The sequence below is a fragment of the Ptychodera flava genome, assembly GCF_041260155.1.
Source record: "Ptychodera flava strain L36383 chromosome 23 unlocalized genomic scaffold, AS_Pfla_20210202 Scaffold_24__1_contigs__length_23054250_pilon, whole genome shotgun sequence".
NCBI lineage: Eukaryota > Metazoa > Hemichordata > Enteropneusta > Ptychoderidae > Ptychodera > Ptychodera flava.
This window is the reverse complement of record NW_027248278.1, coordinates 20267052-20293726: the sequence shown is the minus strand read 5'-3', so window position 1 is coordinate 20293726 and position 26675 is coordinate 20267052. Positions and strand designations below refer to the sequence as shown.

At 37.5% G+C, this 26675-nt stretch overlaps 2 long non-coding RNA genes across 2 annotated transcripts; one reads left to right on the top strand and one right to left on the bottom strand.

Annotated features, from left to right (window-relative positions):
- The first annotated feature begins 11881 nt into the window (after positions 1 to 11881).
- Positions 11882 to 13031, top strand: LOC139124649 (uncharacterized). Its single transcript, XR_011550000.1, has 3 exons — positions 11882 to 11976; positions 12425 to 12566; positions 12878 to 13031. It is a non-coding gene; the product is annotated as an uncharacterized lncRNA (long non-coding RNA).
- An 872-nt stretch (positions 13032 to 13903) lies between these two features.
- On the bottom strand, positions 13904 to 18373 carry LOC139124650 (uncharacterized). The gene is made up of 3 exons (XR_011550001.1): positions 18321 to 18373; positions 15978 to 16072; positions 13904 to 13962 (listed from the first exon to the last, which is right to left on the bottom strand). It is a non-coding gene; the product is annotated as an uncharacterized lncRNA (long non-coding RNA).
- Positions 18374 to 26675: the final 8302 nt, after the last annotated feature.

Genomic DNA, 26675 nt, shown 5'->3' with positions numbered 1-26675 from the left:
ACAGTGCGCATACGGCTGTTTTACTCAAAAACACGTGTTTTTTAGTTTTTTTACTCAAAAAAGTGTAAGTACAATCTCCAATCGGCCTTGGTAATCTGTTTACGGCAATCGACGGCTGGGTATACTGGGCAAAAAACAGTGTACCGGATTTTTGTGAAATTCGCTTTTGTTTTCGCACAATGCACCTTCAAAGTGTCAACTTGACGTTTTTTTGCATAATTTATCGGCCTTTGTTAACGTTTGTCAGGATATCTTCACTTCCAGGCCCTTTATTGGAAATCTGAGACACGTTCTTTCAGATATATTCATTCACTGTCCACAGGTGAAAAATCAGGCTAGTCTGTCCAGGCGCCGCCGACTTATACTTATTTGAATAATGTACGCACTGCCAAAAACGGAACTGAGAAAATCGACGATTTGTGTAAACGACCTATGCATCACACATTGTGACCAAGAAGTCCAACTCGCGCACTATTTTCTGCAAATTTTCTTATACCAGGAATAAGTTGAAATATTTAGAGTCAGTTTTGGGAATTTGAATATGTTTAGGATTGCAGATCGTGTGAAAATAGAAAGAAATTATACACTGAACTGGCAAATGCTTAGTGCCAGCAGTGGGTGGTATTTACACAACAAACACAGAGGGGTACTTAGTGATTAATCCATTTTGGAACGTTTAACTAGCATATTAACTGTATACTGTTAAACTCAACGGTTACAATCTGGTTACCAGTGTTCACAGTCAAGACGAAGACGTCGAAACTTGTGTAAAAAAGTATATCAGATCGAGACCTGTGTGCTGTCGTCGCGCGATCGCGTCGGGCATTCACTTGTTCTTGACTCAAGTTGTCTACTTCCTGTCTCGCGATCGGCAATTTATGCATGTTCTTTGTGAAAAGTGATTGTCAAGTTCATGTTAGCGCCGACACTGTGCGAACGGGACGTCACTTGCTAGTTTTCCTACCTCAAGATGAGACGAACACATGTAACTCTTGACAACATAAAATGTCTGTCGTATTTTCTTAGCTTTTGCACCGCACTGCAAACTTGTCGCCCTTCGTTACGACGGGAGAGATTGACTCGTGTTATTTTTTCAAACTTTATTTATATGTGTTCTTGTACCGATTTTATCAAACTAATAATAATCACGCCGTAGCGTAGAACAGTGCAGGCTGTCATCGACAGCGTGTTCCGAGAGACAGAGTATCGACTAGTCTACACAGTGTGGAGTCACTCGACTTGCGCAATACCAGCGCACACATTATTATTTCGGAGATTTTTACTTTTAGTCAAACTTTGATGACTGACCTCATATAGCAAAAATTGCTAGTTTCAGCACTTCTAGAAGTTGAGCCGGATTTGTTTTACGTTCAGTGTTGAGGTCCAGCTAGCAGCTGTGGAGTCTGCGGGTAATTGATAAGTTTAGACAACACGCACACAATAATCATTTGTGAACCCTCGCAATTCACGTTTGACGTAATTTAATTTTTGGGTTATATTTAAAGAAAGAAAAGGCATGAAATAAAAAAAAATATTTCCATTTCGTTTCGAAAAATTAGCAGATCGGTGAACTTGCTCTTGTGAATCTACATTATGTGTGTATGAACTCCTGCACTGGCTTGGGAAACTCCTGACATAAATGTCACTTGTTGTCGGGTACGGTGTTGTTCAAGGTTTCTCAGCAGACACGAAAAGACTGCACGATAGAAAACTCGAGTTTAAAATATAAAAGAACACGATGCAGACTGTCCATGTACGCACACACAGTGACAAGAAGGCGGCAAACACCTACTTACCAAGCACATCGAATCGGCGAAAAGAAGCATAAAAAAGCTATAGGCTCATCGCCAAAACAAACGCGCCAAGCGCTAACAAAAACCCATACCAAGCGGCCCTTTTCAGGGCCACCAAACACTCCAAAAAGAGAACTACCCAAAAAAACCCATAAAATGACATAGAACACACAAACACTTAAAAGAAATAACAAAAATCGTACACATAAAAATAACGTGACAGAAAAAATGGCCGTGGAAATAAATCAGCTATTTCCAAAGAAAAGCCGACAACAACATGAAATTCAACAACAACCTATCATCGCTCAAACTATGAAACTCCGAAAAATAGTACTAGGCAAAGGCCTTAAAATTAATTCGGACGCCAACAAAACCAAACAGAATAAAACCACCTCAGGATTTCAACAAATAAAGTCGTAAAATGTGACTACGCTACATCGTGAGACACAAACAATCGCAACAACACAAATTCAAAGAAAAGTCAAATTGGGCTCCACAAACAACAAACACCAAAAACTTGAAAGCTATCTGAAGCTGCTAAACTCGCACTTCTAGAGATACCCTTTCAAACAAGGAAACAAAACATGTCGCGTGCTAAAAGAATCGCGATAAACCAGCTTGCAAACAATAGACAAATTTCGGGAAAAAAAACCCTCGACAAGGGTCGGGTTTTCGTCATTGTCAACACAAACGATTACGTACTCGAATGCGAAAGGCAATTACGCAACACTCAGTATTATACACAACAAGCCAGAACAAACAGTAAACAAAGTAAACGAACTATGAATCAAAATGTACGAGAACAAGCACATCAACCAGGATACTTGTGAGTATCTTGATCCAATAAACATAAAATCCGTACCCCCAGTGGTACTTATTGCCTAAAAATTCACAAACCTCCGCAAAAATCTAAAAGACACACCAGTCAAAACAAAATTTACCGAAGTAAAGAAACATAGAACAAACAAACCGAACCACCAAACGGACTCACAACGTGACCAAAAATTAATATACTTGCCTCGCTAATCGAAAAGCAAGACCACTAAAATGCATTAAAATAAATTTTCACAAACACAAACTAAGGAAAGAATCTACACCGCGACTGATGAGAAACCACAACCGGGTTTCGAAACGCAAGCGTCAAAGGGCGACTCTATCAACTTTTGTAACAACATAGGTCCGGCTGCGTCTCGCCATAAGCTTTCCCCACACAAACAAAACATTACCGTACACACTAATCCAAACTTCTCTACAAATATCCAAAGCGAAACAAACATTTTTATTAACACACACAATCGGATAAGAATGTAGGAACACATTTTCGAAACGAATCAAACACAAACTCGACACAAAAACATTTAGGATAGTTAGATGGGGAGCCTCTTTCACATTTTTTACATCTCGCTATACTGTCTATGATTCTAAAAATAAAGTCATCTGCCACTTTTTCTGTATACGCGGTTTGGCAAAACTCATCTCTTCAATCGAAAGTCGGGCGATTTCATGGTCTTTGGGGTACGTCGAGCTTAAGGAATGTGGTTATATTCGCGATGTTTTATTCGAAATTATTTATTTCTTCTAGGGCAAATGCACGTAATTCATGCTGTTGGAAATACTGGCCGCTCATAAACAAGACAATAAACTCGATATCTGTGCATCTTTACTTTTATTGTCAAAGTACCATCGACACCCAAAAAAACCCAAATGGTTCAGTCCACGCGTGGGTTCAGTCCAGGTATTTGCAACGCAAGTCACCTAGGCGACGGTAATCCGCACCACTTATCACCATCGGGAAGGTACTCCTCCCCCTATACCACTGGCGATCCCACCCTCAAGGCACTGCGTCATTCGACCAAGCATTGTTATTGTAATTTCCTGCATAAAATTAACAGCGAGGTCAACCGGTCAAACTCTCTCGGCATTTTCTCTCATGAAGATCAACAAACAGATTATCGTAGAAATTGGGTTAGAAACAGGTCATTATCCTGATGAATGTTAGAATATATCTTGGTAGTCAAAGATTTGCCTAATTAATCAACGGCATTTGAAATACCCGGAAAAACACTGAACTCCAATCCCCATTCGTCACACCCGAATAAAGTCGATGGTAAATCAAACGTTTTATAATACTCGAAACTTATGGAAGCCAGATACTATTGCGTGCTGTTAAGGTAGTATGCGCCTCGAAAGTGAAAGATTTAAACTTTTGCTCAGGCTTTCCTGAATGAAACTTTCAACCATTTTCTTACAAAATCAACAATAAAAACCGGGGGTCACCGTGCAAGTTTGGAAATAGCGAAACAAATTACCGATCTTTTGTGATATTTGAAATTCAAAATGGCCGCCATTCCTGTGTTAACTCTATGGGAAAAATTAAATTTTTGATTTTCGAAAAACTAAGCCAGTGAAGGTTTTTCTTTCTTCAAGAGCTTTAAATTAAGCCCCCACAAGTGGTAGATCAGAAAAGAATTGTAGAAATTTGAGACGCGTTCTACCCTACTACGGCCAAAATAGCTTAGACAAGCTGTTACAGAAAAAACTACGTTGCTATATACTCTCATAAGACATGACTCTTGGCCTCACTAATGGTAAGTAAACCGTAAACTTTTTTTGATCGGAGGATAGTTCTATCAAGGGACAAGGTTTCGAAAACTAATTTGTGATGTTTGACTTCTCGAAACATACCGAAATACTGGTCAAATGTGCGCAACCTCAATTCGGCTTGCAGCCAGACAAAATTATGTATTCAGTAAAACATTTTACGATCTGTACAAAATAATCCAGTCAGAGACTTCAAGTGTGAAACTAAGTCACTATGCATAGCTGATCATATACTGTGAAGTGAAGTTCAGACCTCATGCAAGTTTTTGTAATCAAATCGTAATAAGCCATGCATTTCATATTGACAGGACAGCAGATTTCCCGACATGTGTTAATTTATCATGCGAAAGCAAGTCGGAATAAGGAAAAACATTGTTTTACAGGTCACAAGCGAAATCATCTCCAAACGTACTTTAGGAAAATGATAATTTTTTGACACTTTTGTAGTTACATACATCCACCATTTGTACACCGCGTGACCTTATGCAAGCCTTATGCAAGCAGTCAAAAGCTACCGACACCTCGTGCACTGACTGACCCCAATTCTCAAGATAATCCTGGTGGGATTTATCAATCCTTTATCGCGAATACATTATTTTCTCGGAAAATATATCACAAAATGTACGACATAGGCGGCTAGTTCCAGTTTTTCCGTTTTATAATTGAAAGGAGTCAGACAAAAATCCTCTTTTTACAGTAAATCAGTACTGCCATGATTGACATTTTCGTGGCGTCAAACAAGACGTTCATAGGGTCACGCGCACCCTTTTTCGGTATGCCCCGGGCTAGTGGTCGACCCCGAAAATAAAGATAATTTTACTCGACAAGTATAAAACATGAAAGAGTTACCATTAAGTTTGACATGAAAAGTACCTCTACAAGTGCAAATGCCCAGCGCCTACAGTATTCCTGGACTTTGCTAAGACATTTCTCCCTCGCCAGCTTATTGTACAGTAGCACAGGATATCCACTAAAGAAACTAGTTTATCTTTACTGCAAAAAATTACTGAAAGTGATGTAAAATAATATACATACTTGTTAAAAAACTATAAGGCTGGTAATAATTTCCCCAAGACAGTCAAGGGCAGTAATTTAGCCGAATAAATCGATAATGGCTCAGTCCTACTTCTACGGTCGTTCCGTCTAATCTGGCCAAGTCTTGTGAATTTTCGTTTGTATTTTGATTTGCAACGACTGTATGCTTCTGTTCGTCAATTTGCGACCTTCCAATGTATAGAACACTGAATGAGTAGTAAATTGTATAGTTTTCAATAAAACTGATTATAACTGCAGTGTCATATGACCGTCAGGGTGTTTACCCAAAACTGCCAAAAATTGTTACAAGGGCCTTATCTGAAGTTCTGACATTAATTTTGCAATTTTATCACTCTGTTAATTGATAGACCCTCCGCACATGGCCTGTGATAAAAATATCCACGGAGAATAGCTGTACGCAATCACTATCTTAAAGGGACAAAGTCGCCCATTTTTCATGAATTTTGCTTGATACGATATACTACTTATATCGTTTGACATGTTGAAAGATACTGAATGAATGGATGACTATGCATATATTCGAACCTGGTTTTAGACAAATTAAATGAAACCAGCGTGAAAATGAATAAATGGTCATGAACATTAATTCATTTTCGCGATTGGTTTCATGTATCGTGTCTAAAACTGGGGTCGAATATATGCATGGTCACCCATTTATTCAGTATCTTTCAACATGTCAAACGATATAAGTAGTATCTCATATCAAACAAAATTCATGAAAAATGGGCGACTTTGTCCCTTTAAATGTTGGTTTTTATTTTGGAGTGTTTGGCTTTGTTTGTTTTTTTGTAAATTTTAAGATGTCTTATTGAAGCAAACTTAGGCCTAGCTTTTATTTTCATAAATCACCATATTGGAGTGATACCATTCTATTTATGATTTTCTTAGTTCCGTCAAGCTTAGGAAAACTACGCTATCTGCATTCTCTCAAGTGTCTGCAGGCTGTAGTGCTAGGCACTATTTTACCCATATTTAAAGAAGGGTCCATTGCGTTTACTTACCATTGTATCTATTTCTGTATTTTTGATCAAATTTAATCATTCCAATGATCATGTGCATTTAGGACAAGTATAAAGAGTATAGTCTAAAGGGGTCTACGGGGGCACCCGGCAGGCGAAGTTGCAAGCCGGTGTTTTTCATTTGTTATTTTACATACTCTCACAGTGATTGCGTAAAGCATCAGCATTAATCTTAATATTTGACATACAATCAGTTCGACGACAATTTAGACATAAATGTCTGTAATATGTTGTCTTTGGTAAATTTAGTATGTATTTCACTCCTGGACAAAATTTGTTTCACTATCATGAAGTTTCGTTTGAGCTACCTTTACTCAGTTCTCGTGCAAATTGAACGCCTCGACATTTTAGCGGATTAAATATTTATTGGTGTCGTGACTCATCTGACACTGACAGCCTATTATTGGAACATATCTGCTATAGAGCATGCTATCTCAATTGGTGGGAAAGAAATACACACTATCGGACGAAAAGGAGTGTGAATTGCAACCAGTTGATTGTGCGTCGCTTTTAAGTAAACAGCGGATTATACCTTAAGGTTTAAGATCAATAAAAGGACACGTTTAAATCAGGGAGGAAATGGTCCAATTATAGGGTATACTTTAAAGTGGTTGACCAAGCCCGCTCTGTTGATGTACACACTACTGTTTCTGATTTCATTTACTGGATATTAACCGTAGAGGGGTACACGTAATGGTTGGAACAAGGAGCCTGTTTGACCAATCAATTATAATATTCAGTTTTGCTGTCAACTTCAAAATAAGTAGTTCAGGGCCATGGACTTGATTAGTTTGAATAAACTATTTCCATGGTCCTCACCAGGGTCGTTTATTCACTGTAATCATTAGCACTGCTGTATCATTGCTTCAACTGTATATGCTTATTACTTAACTGTGTTGTGTAATCTTTCCCCTGGTGAAATAAAATAAACTGAAAAAAAAATGAAATGAGTACATATACACTAACATTCACACTCATTTACATCATCAGGAACAATCAGAAATCTGTATTGGGAAATGTCGTTATGAATAGAGTGAACTGTAAACTATTTAATCGTCTCAACTCAATTGTATAAAAAAACTGCAAGATTCTATTGTTCATATGTAGTATACGTATATCGTTAAAATCTCGCCGATCGTTCACCGACAGTAGTTTTGATGCCGTGTCAACCACGTCACTGCTCGACCCATACTGCACTAATCAATGGAGAGCTTTGAAATTCCTCTTTCAGCAAACAAAACAATTAAAATACTCACAGGTCAAATGGTTGGAGTGTTTCGACTCTTAAAAGTCCGTGAAAGCATTGAGGTAGACGCGATAATGTATAGCGACGTTCTGGTTCGCCCACTCCTTGTTAGGTACAAAACTGCCGCTAAATCAAAGTGCAGCATATTTGCGAAAAAGACTTGGCTGGTTATGTAACGGTTTGCATCTGGGTTGCATCTGGTGTGGAAGGCAGATTCTAGGGTATTAATTATTAAGTTTTTGTCATTGTCCCGTGTGGTTTGACTCAAATATAGTGTATTCGATAATGCTCTCTGGCATAGGCGCCTTCAAATCTGATCGAATTCGCTAGCGTTGACAAGCAGAAATTATACCAGGAGACAGCATGGTAATCAAAATGAAGAAAATCTAAGAAATCGACTCCTGCTGTGGAAGTCGTGTGGCTTCTGATTTAATGTTACTTTTCTTTCTTCCTATTCAAGGATTTTTTTTTTCTCTACCGTTACCGGAAACATGTCTCCGTATTTTACTTTCAGTATTCTTGTACGGAGGGAGACGCCTTTATATCATCTGTTTATAACAGGACTCACTTTGAATTCGCGTCTTTTTTCGAGTGACAGCTGAAAGAGGTGTTGTCATGAATGTAATTCCATAGTGAATTTAAAGAGCTTAGTCGTACCTACCTCAGCTCGATACAGTGTTTACTTCAGGTATTTACTATAGCTTTAAAAGAGCAAAGTCTAATGTATATGGTATTTGATATACACTAGATGCACGTCAATTTCCATTGAGCAAGTGGTAGTGATACAATATTCATAAAACCAAAGAGTCTATTTGGTCGAATGACAACGGGTCATTCTGATACAGTGTATGGGGCTCTTTGTGCCAAAATACATCTATCGAATCATTAGAAAGGTTTTGAAGAGAGTGTTTGACAGTTTTTATGGGTCATAAGTAATGTGAAACCTTCATTAATGATTTGATTTTTCTCACTTAACTATTTCCTTTAAAGCCTTCATATGCACATGTACGACAAAGAGTGTTATCACTTGGGGACAAGAAAGTAACTTCCATAAGGAATCAAATCCGCTGTCTAGGCTACATGTTGGTATTATCTCCCAAGTAACACGCATTATTTCCTTTGCACAGGTTTTGCTTTAAAGGGGAAGTTCACTAAGGATGATTTTTACATATGTGGTAGCTCTGTGGTCATTTACCCAGGAAAAAACTTTCACCATTTACAACTCGCTAGATTTTTTACAAAAAACGATAAAAATGTACAGGAAGTTGCCAATGTAATTTTAATCATGGGAAAAAAAGCTCCAAGCTTGGAGCTTGCATAATGTGATATGGGAGGGGCCATCTACGGACAGGTATGGCTCCCACATTGTCCACTCACAGTAACACAGTAGTAAACAGCAACACAAAATCTGACAGTGGACAGTTTATTATAAGTGAATAATCGTTTATGCAAGGATACTCAGTATAAACAAAAGTTATGTAAATACACACAGACTGGTTTAAGCATGGGTGAGTGGACAATGCCATACCCATGGGAAAATGGTCCCTTCCATATCACATTATGCAAGCTCCAAGCTTGGCGCTTTTTCCCATGATTCAAATTACATGGGCAACTTCCTGTACTATTTCTATTGGTTTTTGTAAAAATCTTGCGAGTTATAAATGGCGAAAATAGCTTTTCCGGGGTAAGTGACCACAAAAGCTAGCACATATGTAAAAATCATCCTTGGTGAACTTCCCCTTTAAGGACCGCTTATACTAAGACATTTTATAACAACATTGGACACTTTTGGGTTCACTGACTATTCAGTTTGCCTATCCGAAGACAGCACATATACAAGCCAGCTTCTCGCTGTGCTCACCAAATCAGAGAATAAAAGAAAATTGGGGGAAAGAAAAGACGGAGAAGAAATCTCCGCGTTGCTTGTTTTGCGAGATTTTGTCAGGCTCTTGAGCTTGACATCAAACGGTACGTTCACAACAAACGTCACACGTATTCATGCAGATTTTTAAGTTGTTCCTTACTTTATATATTTAGTGGTGACGCAATACATGAAACTGATTAACAACCGACTGTGCAATCTATTTTGATTCAACACACTTTAAGAAAGTAAACCTTATTGTGAAACATAAAATCGCCAAGTGGGAGGTAATCACCTTCGCTATGTTATACCGCCAGTGGTAGTGGCAATAATATATAGATGCCACTTTTTCAAGTCCTTGATCGAGGATGTCTTGCAGTGGTAACTATCCAATACTAATGTAAGAGTCAAACATCATCGGGAAACGCAATCTGTTCTCTATGAAGAATCGAACAAACAAATCAAGTAGAATGTGCCTAAGGTCTGAAAATGGTTATCATCGCGATGAACGTTAGAGTTTATCTTCGAAATTAAAGAACTGATGTACCTAATTAATCGATACCATTTGAAATACCAGGTAAAAAACACTGAACTCCCATTTCAATTCGTCAAACTCTTATAAAAGTCTCGATGGTAAATCAAATGTTTTATGATACTTGAAACTTACGGACGCCGGATACTGTTGCTTGCTGTTTATATACGGCCAAAATAGCTCTAACACTCAAGCTATTCATAGTTCCACTGCCCGTAATAAGCCACGCCCCTCTTGGTTACTGTTGCTACGCCCCACAAGCTTTGAGCTTGTGGGAGGTTGACCTCACAGAATGTAAATAAACATGGCCGTGAAACGAGATTTGTTCAGCGACAGCCTGCGCAATGTTCCTGACGACATCTCAGTCTGTTATCTACCAAATTTTCAAAACCTTTCCAAGAAGTCACAGGAAAAGGGTCTAAATTACTTTCTCAAGGTTATGTCCATGACATTAAGATAAATGATCATAACGCAACTGAAGTAAACATTATTGCGCGGTGCTGGAGATCGATGAGAAAATCAGAGCTTCCGCACAACATCGATATCTCCATTTCGACGGCGGAAAGGAAACTGGCGAATGCCAACTGTAGCTGCAAAGCAGGGTGAGTTGTTTTATCTATTCATTCTATTTAAACTTTTCATATTTCCACGAAAAAAAATGAAATTCAAATTTTGCTCGGTGTCGTCTGTCAGTTGACAAAAGGCGCGTACGTCCAATAGTATATCGTCTGCTGCACGTCAGTGTATATTATGAGGGCCTACTCCTACATGAACAAAGTGAGGCCCGGCCTTCGGGTTCGATGTCGTAATTTGCGTAGAAGATAGTTGTTTTTCACAAAATAAATCACTGTTTATCGTAGAAGATATCAGCTCTTCATTCCAGAAACGGATGTGTCTCGCACGAGCATTGTTGACGACGTCGATGACAGACGCGGCGTTCATACATGGCCGGACCGCCGGTGCTGGCATCGACAACTGCACTGTGACCCGATTGGTGTCACTCAATGTCATTTGCTAGTAATACCTTTATCTATCACCCTTGTCATTCAAACAAACTCAAATTACTTGATGTGCACAGTCACGGTTTTTGCTTTCGTGAATTTGAAACCTTTATGCTTAGTATATCCTCAGTGGGTCTAGCTGTGTCAGAACTTGGAAGTGGGTAGCGGGCAACACATTTATTGTCAAGTTTCTGTTATTTGAATTTACTGTAGCCCTGTTCATATATAATAGAAAACAATTGGCAAAAAAAGTTTTCCCAAGGAAGTTTCTGTCCTGCAAATTCCCTTAGATCGTCCATATTTCATCATGTTTATGATTTATTTCAGTCTGTAGGGTAAAAAGCGAGGGCTTGAAAGTATTAAAATATTAGTCCAATTTTATTCAGTAGCGTAGGATTGTTTTATTTGTGCATACAATATGGGAAAGGATACAAATAAATAAGATTGTTGCAGGAGCTCTGGTCATTTCAAGGGCAGTTTATCATAAAAGTATGGTGGGTAGATTTATTCCATCAGTGTTTAACCTGTTTCTCAAATTTTCACAAAGAATCTTTTGGTATGTGATACCATACTTTTTTTGTATCTTTTACACAATTTTTAAAACAATCTTGTCCTTTTTCTTATTTTCTAGTTTAAGTGGTCACTGTTCGCATGTTATTGGGCTACTGAAATCATTACAAGGTTTAAAGCTGCACAACTTTACTTCAGTACCAACCCAACTCAGTTGTACTAGTATACCACAGCAATGGCATGTTCCAAGGGGACCAAAATAAAACCAGTCCCCTTGAACCATGTTGTTGTAGCTAGGCAGGTAGCACAGTCAAGGAGACGGCGACCTATAGTGTGCCACATTGATCCTGACAGAAAGTAAGTTTATATAAATACCTTGCAATAACTTGGAGTATAAATGATAGTGATAATTTTAAATAGTGTGATGGAGCTTCGAATAACAAATAAGCAAATTTTGATGGTCACCACACTCTTTGTACTCAGAATTTTTCCACAACTCAGCCTTGATGTAGGTATGTCTAAGTTTCCCATGATTCAATCTGATTTCCACAGGATGTCAGCAGTGAAACAGAAAGTGACTAAAATTTGAGATTTTTTACAAGCCTTTGTTGACTCTTTTTATTTTAGTGCCAAGCAGGGAGTGCACAGTATTCATGTACTGTTCATTTATTATATGTCATTAGATTTGGTTGACATTTTCTAGAATGGACTACACTGTGTCCATATTGATAAATTATATGAACATGCATTATGCAGTATAATATACTAAGAAAAAATGAATTCTGATAATAAAATTTGTTTCCAGGTTGCCGAAGGTAACACCAGAGGACATTGGAGTTTTGCAGGGAATCAAAGGCACTCCCTTAGAATACACACTATCACAAGATGCACCTGTAACTCAATCTCCTTTTGGTGAAGTACAGCTGGGATCCATCTTGTCCTACCAGGTAAGTAACTTGTCAATTCATCCCCATTTCTCCCATTTTGTGTTTCCGATAACTTTGACTTTGACTCTTAACTTATGGCTTTCAAGCAAGTCCCATGAGATTTTAGAAATGTACAAAAACAAAGACATTTTGGACGAAGGAAAAAAAACTTTTTTCCTCCCTACCCACTCGCACTCCCTTTTTGGGGGACCTGTTACATGAAACACACAATTTATAAAACCTAATAATATATTATGAGATTGTAGTGACACCATATCTAGTGACATGAAAAGACAACCATATTATAAACAAAAAATACGTGTTTATTTCAGGTTTTTCCTTTTACAAACACATCCTGAAATAGAGTTAAATAGCTACAAACAGTCCAAATGGAATTAATCTTTTGAAAAAGAGAGGTTGGTATTGTTTCAGCAACAATTTTAAAAGTTTTCACTTTAGCTATCAGTCTCTCAATGTGAATTCTGTGCTTGGCTATTTCCTCTGTAATTTGTGTTTCTCTAATATCATTTGAGAATTTGATGATATGAAAGGGGGAATATTTAACTGTAATCCAAGTTCAGCTAGCTCTCTATGAATTGTAAATCCCTTATCTGCCATGACGGCATCCCCCCTTTTCAAATATTCATAATCTAATAATTGTTTTAACAAATTAATGAAACCACTATCTGTAGAAATCTGGACATCAGAAATGCTCCCAGTAAATAATTCTGAAACAAAAACTAATGATCCACTAGGATCACATCCAATTAAACTTTCAATGTAGTGTTAGATTTATAGTCACTGTACAACTGACTTTGGAGAACTAATGCATTTGGCGCTTGTGTTTCAACTCGGTGCAATCAACTATGACAATTGTGGAACTAAAATCTTTCTTAAAATCTACTGGCATATTTTTTATAATTAAATCTCTATGTGGCCAAATACTGAGCTGACCAAACTTCCAGTACATATGATCAATCCATGTGTTGAAAATATCCCCAGCTGACTGCAATCCAATCTGAAACCTAACTGCCAAGTCTCGCAATCCAAAATTATGTCGAAGACGACAGAGACACAGAAGCAGACAATCTCTATTGGTTAGGCTTCTTATATCAATTCTTTTTTTCTTATAATTTAATACTGAATTTTTGGTAAAAGAAATGTAAGTAATGCAATAAATCTAACATAAGTGAGTCCAGTGTAATACTTGAAAAGTCCTTTAAGTTTCTTCTGTTGCGTAAGTATGACTGATACACCAATTTTTACTATTATTAGAGATCACTTGTTTTTCAGTTTTCTTATTTTTGTCTGATAGCCTGGAATTAAGTTCATTGATGATGTCATCTTTCTCCTGTAGTTTTCTGTTCCAATCTGGATATCTCAGAACTCTGGGCTAGCAAATCAAGAGGTGATATCCCTAAAAGAAAGAAAAGAGGGAAAATTAGTTTTTCACATTCCTGGTTCCTGGGAGTGTGAAACAGAGTGTGTGGGATTAAAAGACTCTCACATCTCAATGGACTTGGGATAAGATTTCTCAAATGAGTTGGATATTTGGTCTCACATTTTCTTGCTGCTTATGTGAGACAAAATATACCAACTTATGTGAGAAATCTTATTCCTAGTCCATGAGATGTGAGAGTCTTTTACTCACATAACTAAAAATGCTCAATCTCATACTGGAAAGATTAAATGAGTGAAACACTGAATACAGCAGTGTTGTCTAAGTCACTTGAAAGTCACATGTAGTACACATTGGATAGTAATTTGCTCATCTTGCTGGTCATGAAACATTTAGTATCCATTCAGTGCTTTTGTCACATGATCTAAGAGATATCTCAGAGTGTGGGATTGATGTGCCCCACACTCCCTGTGAACCACAGGAATGGAGAACAATTTATCCCATACTCCAGTCTGAGATGTCTTCAAGATTATGTGACAAGAGCGCTGATGGATATAATAAATGTTCCATGACTAGCGCATGAAACAATATCCAATGTCATGGTGTGTACTACAAAAACTTTGACTTTCAATAGTGAAATGACCTTGCTATAGGGTCAATGTTTCACTAATTCAATGAGTTAACACATATTGGTCATGTGAAAAAAGAATCTCACACACTAAGGACTTGGGATAAGATTTCTCATACGAACTGATGATATTTTTCTCACATATGTCTGTGGCTCGTATGTGATAAAATATCTCCAAGTCATGAGAGAAATCTTATCCCAGATCCTTTAGGGTGTGAGATTCTTTTACATATATAATGTACTTCAAATTTATCCCAGTATAATTAATTTTTTCTTGTAGATGAAAATATGAAGACCACGAAGCCATTGAACAGTTGTGAATGTGGACCATCACTTTTTCCAAATACAGCACCTGTCAAGCTTCCAACAGAATTTCAAAGCCTGAATGAAGCCTTTGAGCAAGTCGACCCAGAAGACCTTGAACTACAGACTAGGGGTGAAGCTGGGTTTAACAGTTGGCAAAATGCAAGAGCTTGTCGAGTGACTGCTTCAAATTTTGGCAGAATTTTAAATCGGAAATCAGTCCCATCAGATAAATTTCTAGATAGTTTGTTTGAAAGAAAATCAATCTCAGCTATTTCTCTTGAATATGGTAAACGCAATGAATCAAAGGCAAAATCTAAGTATTTGGATGTATTCAAAAATAGACACATACATGAATGTGGTCTGATTGTAAATAAAGAGTTTGGATTTTTGGGTGCAACACCAGATGTAGAGTATGTGATAATGGTAGGTGTGGAGTGATTGAGTGTAAGTGTCCTTATAGTGCGCGAAATTTGACTATTGATGAGGCTATCAACAAACTTCCCATTTCATGCTCAAGTATGGATCTGATGGTAATAAACTCTTGGACAAAAATCACTCATATTTTCTCAAGTACAGGGTCAGTTAATGGTGTCAGGTGCAGAATTCTGTGATTTTGTTGTCTTCACACAAAATGATTTGTTCATACAACGTATTTTTCCAGATATTGTATATATGCAGAATATGTTAACTAAGCTTTCCCTTTTTTTTTCCAAATCATGCAAAACCATACCTGTCTAAACTTTGATTCATATTTTAAATACATTAGTGCTTTTACCCTGAGAACTGTTCCATTAATCAAACTATGACACAATCAGTTGTATAATATGCAATCTACTTAAATAAATACTTTGCATTTGAATTTCACATTATTGAGTTACTCAGTTATTCTACTCCCTGATGCATGCTGGATTTTTAATCATCAGAGTAGCCGTAGTAGTACAAAGGCAAACTGAATGTTAGAGCTTAATAGCCTGTTGTGCCAGCATCTTCCTGGAAACAAATATTTTTGTTCTTGCATGAATAAACAAATGATTGAAAAATAAAGCGATGTAACTTTGTCCCCATATCACTCGATAACATTAAATTACACTCTACTTACATGCATGTTCTGTTTGCGTGCCTACACTACTAGTTGCTGATTGTATGGTCATGATTTCAGTATCTTCTTTCCTTCCCACATCTGTGCGTTGGATGCTATAATTAAAAATAATGCATACCATAGTAATGTTTCTCCATGAAAATATCTAAAGGTAAAAGTTTGAAATATAAAAGAGATACATGTATGAGCTGTCAAAAGGAAATTAGTTGTAATTTTTTATTAATTTTGTTCAGCAGTCTAGTTCTGTATCACCACAGTTCATCGTTCTTCGTCTTACACAATATGCTGAAATACTAAGTAAATTCTAGTCCAACCTTGAACTCAGTTTTTCAACAGTAACAATATTGACAATAAATATAGGCAGTCTTTAATCACGCTTCAAAGATTTGTAGCAGAAACTGCAGTTTATCACAGGACAAAAAATACCCCAAAAAACAAACAAACAAACAAAACAAAAAACAACAACGACAACAAACGGAACACTGAAGACAGTGAACACTGGTGGAGCTTTAACACTGATCAACAGTGAACTCTCCAGCTTCCACTGCACAAAATGCCAAGAGGATTAACAATTATTTCACACCAAAACTTGAAATAAATCAAATGGGAGGAGGGACACTAGGAGAACAAAGTGTGGAAATCATGGCCATCATGTATTAGGCTGCGTTCACAAATAACGATTAGGGGGGGGGGGGCAGGAGAATTTCGATTGAAATCTTATTTTTTTTAAGATCCCCCCCTAAGTACCCAAAAAAATTTCAAATGCCCCCCCTCTATATGGTCAAAATTTTTCAAGTCCCCCCCAATTATCACAGGCCCGCATATTTGTAAAGGATGTGAGCGCAGAAAAAATAAACATATTGCCCGTTCCGCTCACAGGTGTTCAACACTACCTGTATTAGCACTTTGTATAGTCATATTCCCAAGGCAAGTTCTTTAAATGCTCAGTGATTTTTTTAGATTTATTGGTCTAAAAGCCAACTTGAGTTAATCCAACTCTGGCCAGGTCAATTGCTCCTGCTGAGAGCACACAAAATGACAATCATGAGAGAGTAGGCAAATTGTGAATTCTGGCTAATTGCCATATTGCACAGTGACCTACCAAAATTTGTTCCAAAACTACAAGACATCTATGAATTAGATGCTACTCTAAATTGACAATACTGGAAGGTTAAAATGTTCCACCAAATAAATGTTTTAATCTCTGAAATTTTGGGTGTAATAATTTCAAATTTGGTTAAAAAATAAATAATTCCATTTGGTCAAATATTTTTACTTTTAGTCTTTACTGTTCAAAGTTTTACATCTGTATCATTTATAACACAGAATATGAAAATTAGAAAACCAAGCATGGTGACCCTATCTTTTTTCTGTAATATTTGATTATTCTTATATGCTAGAATTCAAACATTACTATGTGTTCTTGCATGTGTTGCTCTCTGGCCTGATCTTGTGTACAATTATGTTTCACTGTCATGAGCATCATTTGACCCAAATTCTTCTTCAACTACCATGTACATCAGAGTCAGAGCTATCTCTGTCCACTGATCAGGTATGCAGTGACAGTGAAACTGCAGGAGCAGAGCTTTAATGATAGTGACACTATCTGTAGGCAGTAGCTGTATTAACTTTGATAATTTTGGCAATATTTTTGTTCAGTTTTACAAATTTGTTCTAGTTCTACTCCCTACAGCCTGTTGAAATGTCTAGTATTCAGCTTGCTATCACAGCCTATTTATGTGTACCATGCATTTGTATCACTGACAACTGACTGTCAGTCTGGACTCCAATTAAATTATCACTAAATACATATTTATATTTATATATACAGGCTTTGTCGACAAACTAAATATTGTATGTTTGAGCATGCTGTAGGGAGATAGCAAGAAACTGTAGTTGTTATATTGCATAGGAATATTGCAGAAACATTAACAGTTGCAACTTCTGCCCTGTACGAGGCTCAAGTTTGTTTTTTAACACAATCACACATTTAGATTTTTCGAGATAAAAGTCATGAAATGTGACAAAATGGTTCTAAATTTTGTTAAATTATTTCTAACATTAAAACATTTTGATGACATTAAAAATGGTATTCATTTTTCATTGAATTATCTACAAAAGCTTGGAATTGGCAAATGTAAAACACAAAAGGGAACAAAAAATTTTCAAGTCCCCCCCCCTATAGGTAGAGCAAAATTTTCAAGTCCCCCCCCTCTACTACCCCAAAAATTTTCGAATCCCCCCTGAATTCCTCCAGCCCCCCCTAACCGTTTTTTGTGAACGCAGCCTATTTCTCAAATCTTGTACTTCTTTTTTCTGAAACGTAGCAACCACCTCACTTACCTCGTCTCATTCTGGAACAAACTGGCAAGGCACTTTCTTTTAGTCGGTAAATGATAACGTTTGGCAGATTGCGACCTCTTGGGTGGTAACCTTGTGGTGTATAAGTACTGCCATCAGCTGGTAATGGGTCGGGATATCCCTGCGTTGGCCCCTCGGCGACCGGAAAGTGCTAATGAAGAAACAGGAACGTCAATCACATTTATAGGTAAAACGTTACAACTGACATGATGGCGGTCTTCGGCATTCAGTTATCTTTATCAGCGTTCTCAAATGTCTGCATGACCTCGGAGTAAGAATTGTCACCAAATCACTTGTTTAAATGTGATGTGCACGGGTCAACACACTCAAAACCAAAAGTTCCAAAACTATCATTTCCATGAACATATGACCGTAAATGGACGGCCGCAGACAGCCACGGCTAGCCTTTAGTATAATAAATTCCATTCAAGTAATGGAGAAATACGGTTCCATCCAGACAAGTCAAGTCAGATTTGGGAAATAGTGAGCAGACGACACCCGGGCCTTTGTAGTCACGGTGGCAATGACGTAACTTAGAAAGGGGTACGGGCGCGGCATTATCGAGGCATCGGAAGGGAAAACTTTACTGCCAGACGAAACACGGTAAACAAAACGATGAACACAATGGACGATTTCTTACCTTTGAGCAAACATACTTGTGTTTGTTGATATTTTCAACATTGAGTTGATAATGTGGTCGGCCACAGGCTCTGATCCACCGAAGACACTTCTCCTTCTGCGTTTTTGGTTTAGGAAATGGTATGAAAAATACACTTGATGCTGGGTCAAGGTATCTTTCATCCGACTTACACGTGCCCCACGCGCACCTCTTCACCATTTCAGCTGGTATTTACAATCGCACAGACGTAACTTTCACGGAAATAAAACCTCACCTGTCTCTCAGATCATACAGTTGCCAATGTGACGCAGCGTAATCAATGTGGGACAAGATGGCGGCTGGGCGGTGGCAGTACTTTTCTGTATTCTGATTGGCTAAGAGTTCAGTTTGATTGACAGCAGTGGAACTATGAATTACAGTGAAAACTACGTTGCTATACACTCTCATAGGAAACAACACTTGGCCTCACTTAGGGTAAGTGAATCGTAAACTACGTTTGATCGGAGAATAGTATTATCAAGGGACAGGTTTGTAAATTCATTTGTGATGTTTGACTTCTTGAAACATACTGAAATACTGGTCAACTGTGCGCAACCTAAATTCGGCTTGCAGACGGACAAAATTATGTATTCAGTAAAGCATTTTACGGTCTGTACAAAATAATCTAGTCCGAAACTTCAAGTGCACAATTATCACGGTGTCTACACATAGCTGATCATACACTGTGAAATGAAGTTCAAGCTAGACCTCATGCACGTTTTTGTAATAAAATCGTAATAGGCCATGCATGTCATACGGGTAAAGACAGCAGATTTCCCGACATGCGAAAGAAAGTAGGAATAGGGAAGAACAATTTTTACAGGTCACTAGCGAAATCATCTCTAAACTTACATTCGGAAAAGGGATAATTTTTGACACTTTTGTAGTTATGCACAGCAACCATTAGTACACCGCATGACCGTATGAAAGTAGTCAAAAAGCCACCGACACCTCCTACAATGACTGACCCCAATTTTCGAGAGTTTATTTTTATTTCAGGAAATAATTGAAAGCGATGTAAAGTAATGTATATGCTTGTGAAAAAACACGATGAACTTTGTTATACTTTTCAAAGAGTCCCGGGCAGTAATTTAGCCGAATACATCGATACCGGTGCAGGCCGTCTTCCGATCGTCTCGTCTACACCTGATACCGTCATAATTGACATTTCTGAATTGTCGTTTGTATTTGGATTTGCAATGATTGTTTGCTTCTATTCGCCAAGTTTTGCCCTTTCAATATATAGAACACTGAATGAATAGTAAATTGTATTGTTTCAATAAAACTGATTATGAATGCAGTGTCACATGACCATTGGGGTCTTTATCTCAAACTGCCAAAAATTGGTCCAAGTGCCTTATCTGAAGTTCCGACAGTAATTTTAAATTTTTATCACTCTGTTATTTAAGATCATCCACACACGGCCTGTGATTAAAATATCCACGGAGAAGAGTTGTACGCAATCACTATGTTAAATGTTGATTTTTATTTTGGAGTGTTTGGCTTTGTTTGGTTTTGTAAATTTTGAGATGTCACATTGAAGCAAATTTAGGCCTAGCTTTTATTTTCATAAATCACAGTATTAGAGTGATACCATTCTATTTTTGAATATCTTAGTTCCGTCAAGCTTAGGAAAACTACGCATTCTCTCAATTGTCTTTAGGGTGTAGTGCTAGGCACTAATTTACCCATATTTAAAGAGAGGACCATTGCGTTTTCTCAGCATTGTATCTATATCTATATCTGTGTCTCTGATCAACTTTAATCATTCCAACGATCATGTATATTGGGGACAAGTATAAACATTGAAGTCTGAAGGGGTCTACGGGGATACTAGGCAGGCGAAGTTGAAAGCTGGTGTTTTTCATTTGTTATTTTACATACACTTTAAGTGATTACGTGAAGCGATGATGTATCCCTTACGAACCATCAGAAATCATCTTAATATTTGACACAAAATCAATTCGACGACAATTTAGATCGTAAATGTGTGTAACATGTTGCGTTTTGGTAAATTTAGTATGTATCACTCCAGACAAGATTGTGTTTCAATATCATAAAGTTTCGGTTGAGCAACCCTACACAATTCTCACACAAATTGAAACGCTGTGAAAGTTTAGTAGGTTAAATATTTATTGGTGTCATGACTCGTCAGGCACTGTTTGTGGCATCGTAAATACCTATGTTTGCAACGTCTCTGCATGGAGCAAGCTATGTATTGATGGGAAACAAATGCACATATCGGAAGCAGAGAAATGTGAATTGCAACCAGTTGATTCTGCGTCACTTGTCAGTAAACATACACGGACTATACCGTGAGGTTCAAGATCAATCAAATTACACATTGACATCAAGGGGGTCCTTTTATAGGTTATACTTGGAAATGGTTGACCAGGCCTGCTCTTTCGGTGTACACACTATTGTTTCTGATTTCATTTACTGGGTATTAACCGTAGAGGGGTACACGTGATAGTTGGAAGAGCCTCTTTTACCAATCAATTACAATATTCAGTTTTGCTGTCAACTTCAAAATCAGTGAATATACATTAACATTCACTCTCATTCATATCATCGGGAACCGTCAGAAATCTGTATGGGAAATGTTATCATGAATAGAGTGAACAGTAAATTATTTAATCGTCATAATTCAAATATAAAGGAAAAAAGCAAGATTTTACTGTACAGCCGTAGTGGACATGTATCGTTGAAATCTCACAGACAGTAGTCGCGATGCTATATCAACAATTGCTCGACAAATACTGTACTAGTCAATTGAGAGCTTTGGAATTCGTTTTACAGCAAGCGACACAATGAAAATACTCACCAGTTAAATGCTTGAAGTATATATCTCATACAAGTCCCTGAAAGCATTGAGGTTGACGCGAGAATGTTTAACGACGTCGTGGTTCGCCTGCCCGATTTTAGAACAAAACTGCCGCAAATTCAAATTGCAACACATTCGTAAAATGTACTTGGCTGGTTATGTAACGGTTTTGTATCTTGGTTGCATCTGGTGCGGAAGGCAGGTTCTACGGGTTTGAATTGTTTCTGTCATTACCAAGAGTGATTTGACTCACATTAATTGTGCATTAGATAATGCTATCTATTATAGACGACTTCATATTACAGATGATACCAAAAGAAAGCATGGTAGCCAAAATGAAGAAAATCCTTATATTGACTCCTTCTGAGTTTATGATTTTTTCTTCCCCTCTACAGATCCATTGTTCTTTTCTTTATAGTTAGCATGGAAGCATGTCTCCGTATTTGACCCTTTCTTTTTATATATTGTACGGGGAGATTCACCATTATCATCTGTTTATAACAGCTGTCAACTTTTAAATTGAGCTATCATTTTCGAGGGATACCTTGATGAGGTGCTGTCATGATTGTATTCACAAGTGGTTTCAAAAGGCTTACACGTACCCACCTCAGCTCCATACAGTGTTTAACTAAATTATTTGGTGTAGCTTTAGAGGAGCAAAGATCAAAGTATATAGTATTTGGTAAATATCAGGTCCATGTCAACCTTCCATTCAGCAAGTTGTACGGATAAAATATTTAATAAAACGAAAACGTCAACATCTTAATCAGATGCTGTGTACGAAGCATCTTGTACCAAAACACACCAATTGAATACTTGTTTTGACGAGAGTGTAAGCTTATGACATATTTTTAAGGTCATAAATAATTGTGTAAAGCTTTGATGTTTCTTATTCAACTGTTTTCCTTCGAGCTCTACATATTTTTTTGTGTGCAAGAAAGAGTGTTGACACTTGAAACCAATCAGATAACATGTCATGAGGATTAAAATCCTTTGTTGTCGTACATGCTACATCGTTGGTATAACCTCAAACGAAACACGAACTACATTTCCTTTCCATTTATTTTCACTGTGGTTACTGATAATGCGCCTTTTTATAATAACGATGGACATTTTGGTTCACAAACTAATCAGTTTGCATATCTGAATACCACACAAACATTGGCTATGCACAACAAATAAAAGAAAAAAAAATGAGAGGAAATCTCCGCGTTGCTTGTTTTGTGTAATTGTGTCAGTCTCTTCAGTTTGACGTCAAAGGGTACGTAAACAACTGAAGTCACACAGATGTTTAAGACACTATGCGCCTCGAAAGTGAAAGACTAAAAACTTTTGCTCAAGTTTTCTTTCTCTCAATCATTTTCTTACCAAATCAAGAATACAATTCAGGGGTCATCGTGCAAAGTTTGGCCCTAGCAAAACACATTACCCAAAATTTCAATGAGAACAATCGAGAACGGGATATTCCATGGTGTGGTCTTATTTAATCTTAAGAAACAATCAAAGACCGGCGGAAAAATCACCACGTGATAACTTTTGTAATTATGTAAGTTTGAAGACGTATTTAACTTTGTAGAGAGCTTAGACTAGAGAGACTGGATATCAGACCGTCGAGAGTGAACATTACGGTCGCCATCTTGCAAGTACAAGGTTGTGTTAAATCTACATCTTGGTGTGTCAGCTTCAGTTACTGAAAGCATTACGATCCAGACTGGTACCTCAACTCGTAATTCCCCTAACTACGAGCGTGACAGTTGTGCTGTACATGGACTTATTTACAACCATATGATATTAAATCTATTTTGATTCAACACAATTTTAAAACTTTAAGGTAAACCTTATTGTGTAACATAAAATCGCCAGTCGGGAGGAAATGTTATTGTACTTCGGCGATGTTATGTCACCAGTGTTAGTGCCATAATTGTTATGGAGTATCGCTTATTGCATTCCTAGTCTTGCAGTTCTAAATATCTATTCTCGTAGAAAGTGCCTAAGGTGGCTAAGAAACCGGTCATAATCCTGATGAATGTTAGAGTATATCTTGGAAGTCAAAGATAATGCTAATTAATCAACTGTATTTGAAATACTCGGACAAACACTAAACGCATTTGGCTCTGTTACTAATTTTTGTTTGCTAATTTTGAATTTTGCTAATGTAGCTTTACCTATATATGGTGAAAATTTCATTCCACAGGTTGCCAAGATTCCATATTATTATCATGGCTACAAACGTTTGTCGAATACAGTTACTGTTGATTGCTGTGATTTTTAGTATGGTAGCACTCAGACTGGTTTCGTGCAGTGCCATCGCAAAGATCCAAGCACAGGCTAGACAAGACGACCCACACGCTTGCGTTTGGTTTAAACAACTGAATGGATTTACGTAAGATACAGTGTCTGAGCAATTTTGTCTTACTGTTTTAACTACCATTTTTGTATTGTGTGATGTCGACGATCATGGAGACTTGAAAAAAAACCAAAAACATTATTTTGTAAACTGAAATCGGATACGTGTAGACTTTCGATGTTTTATGAGAACGTTGCTTTAACTTGTCAGTCAATTATGGCATGATCCAAGAGTTTCCCCGGTGAAATTGCATCGTATTTTTGTAAAATGTTTATTGAGTTAAACCGATTTAAAGTCGTAGGTCGCATGGATTTTCTATAATGGCATGTATTGTGGCAACCGCCGACCCTTAGATAAAACGTAGAAATATTTTTTTCTTTCAGAGTGTATAGATGTTGCGATGGGTATTTCAAGACTGATGTTTTTAACATGACTGAAAACTGTATAGGTAAGTCATATGTTTCCAATCATGACACTTTCATTTGAAGGCTGTAAAAACGAAAAAAAAAATCATGATGATCTACGGATTGTTTATGTCATTGCAGTCTCCTTTAAGTGTAGACATAAATATTAAATATCATATTATATAGGGCTCAGCCCTTGGTGTCGCGCCAGGGTTAAGATTGGCAATGTTATTTGTATTGATTCATGATAAACTGTAATTGCTACTTCATAAACGTTATATGACAACTATGCCAAGTTTCCCTCTGATGAAAGCAGTTCACGTACGTACACAACGTCAAACCCTGCAGCAGGGCAGGTATAGATTTTCTGTAAGGTGTAACATTTTTGGCAAAATTGGCAATTTTTACAATGATAACAGCCTATTGCGTTAAACAAGGGACGTATTATGCAATCATTATCATTGCAATGGTAACCACAGGGACGCGTTATTTACCGAGTCCACGCTGCAACCTCTGGCGAATGTGGGTACTATGAATAGTTGTACACACACTCTCACTCATAAGAAAATCCAAGGGTGGCACCGAACTAGACGGTTTGGGAAAATCTACATTGTAACGGCTTATATGCCACAAAACATAGATTTATGGCTATTCCTTACGTCAAATAAAACATTTTCCAAGTATTTTTACCAAGTAGTGCGTCTGTCATTTTAAACAGAGTGTAATTTCGCCGCTTGAACGAAGGGAAACTGCTCTGTATTCAAATTACACATCGCGACGTCACTATAGATTTCTCGAGTACTGATTGGCTATGAAGTGTCCGTTTTCCTATGACGTAAGTATGTGCAAATATTAACATTGCAAACGGCGTCCCAGAGTTTCAACCCGGAAGTATGGATCTCGAACAGTTTTCGACTGTTTCATGGCATTAAAGTAAGACGTATGCGTACAACTAATTAAACCTAGTGCCTGTCTAACAATATGTGAAGTGTGGAATATCTTTTTGGTCATTTTTTTCATATTTCAGTGATTTTTACTAAGGTTGGAGCGCGAGTCGTACACGATAACGCACAGACCGTACGCGTTCCGATGAAACACGCACCAGCTGTCCAATGACAGTTGCCGTTTGAATTTGATTGACGTACAGAGCAGTTTTCTTTCAGGTGTCCGGTTTGTGTCCACCCTTGGTGTTTTATATAAGAGCAGCGGCAATGCACTTTATCTTGAAAATACTATTTTTACGATCAGATGGAAATATAAATAGTTATTAATAATTCATATGTTATTATGAACAAGCGGACACGGAAAACAAATGTTGCAAAAGATCGAGTCATAATGTTCGAAAATTGGTACTCATAGTACCAACACTCGTGACAATTCATGAAGCGCATGGCATGGCTACATTCGAAAGATAACGCGTCCCTGTGATGTAACCGCACTGCCCACCTTCCACTTGCAAGCTGAAAACTATAGCGTTTCCGTCTCAAAACTGGCAATTTTTGAATCTAATTATTGACACAGGGGGCGCTCTTCTATAATTCAATCCCAGCATTCTTTGCGTATGCCCCCGTTCATATGCACGACAGTTTTCTCCCTTTATCTATATTAACGATATTTTGTATCAGCGACAAGGTGCGTAATAACACTTACTGGCTAATAAAAGAGGTATATTTTATAAAAGGCATGTTATATAATAGTAATTTGTTTCGTATGTGTTATTTACGAGTACTCAAAAAAACAAACAAACATGGCGGCGCCATGAAAGAACGGTACACTTCCGTTACTCGCATAGTATATTATGAATAAGCGCATGCGTAGTCAGTAAGCCGCTGGCGCGACTATTAATGCAAAAACATCAGCAAACGATATGTTTTTGTCTGTTGGTCGAAACTTATCTGTGTATGTAATGTGTTCTTTATATCCATAGTATTTTTCAAATATTTGACTTTAACAGCCGCCGTTGCAACGTAATTTTCTTGGCGTCTACTTTTCTTCTTGGTTGCAGAATGTCCCGATGATTCATATGGTTTTAACTGCAAGGAAAACTGCACCTGTGAAAATGGCGCGACGTGTAACAGAGTTGATGGTTCTTGCCAATGTTCGA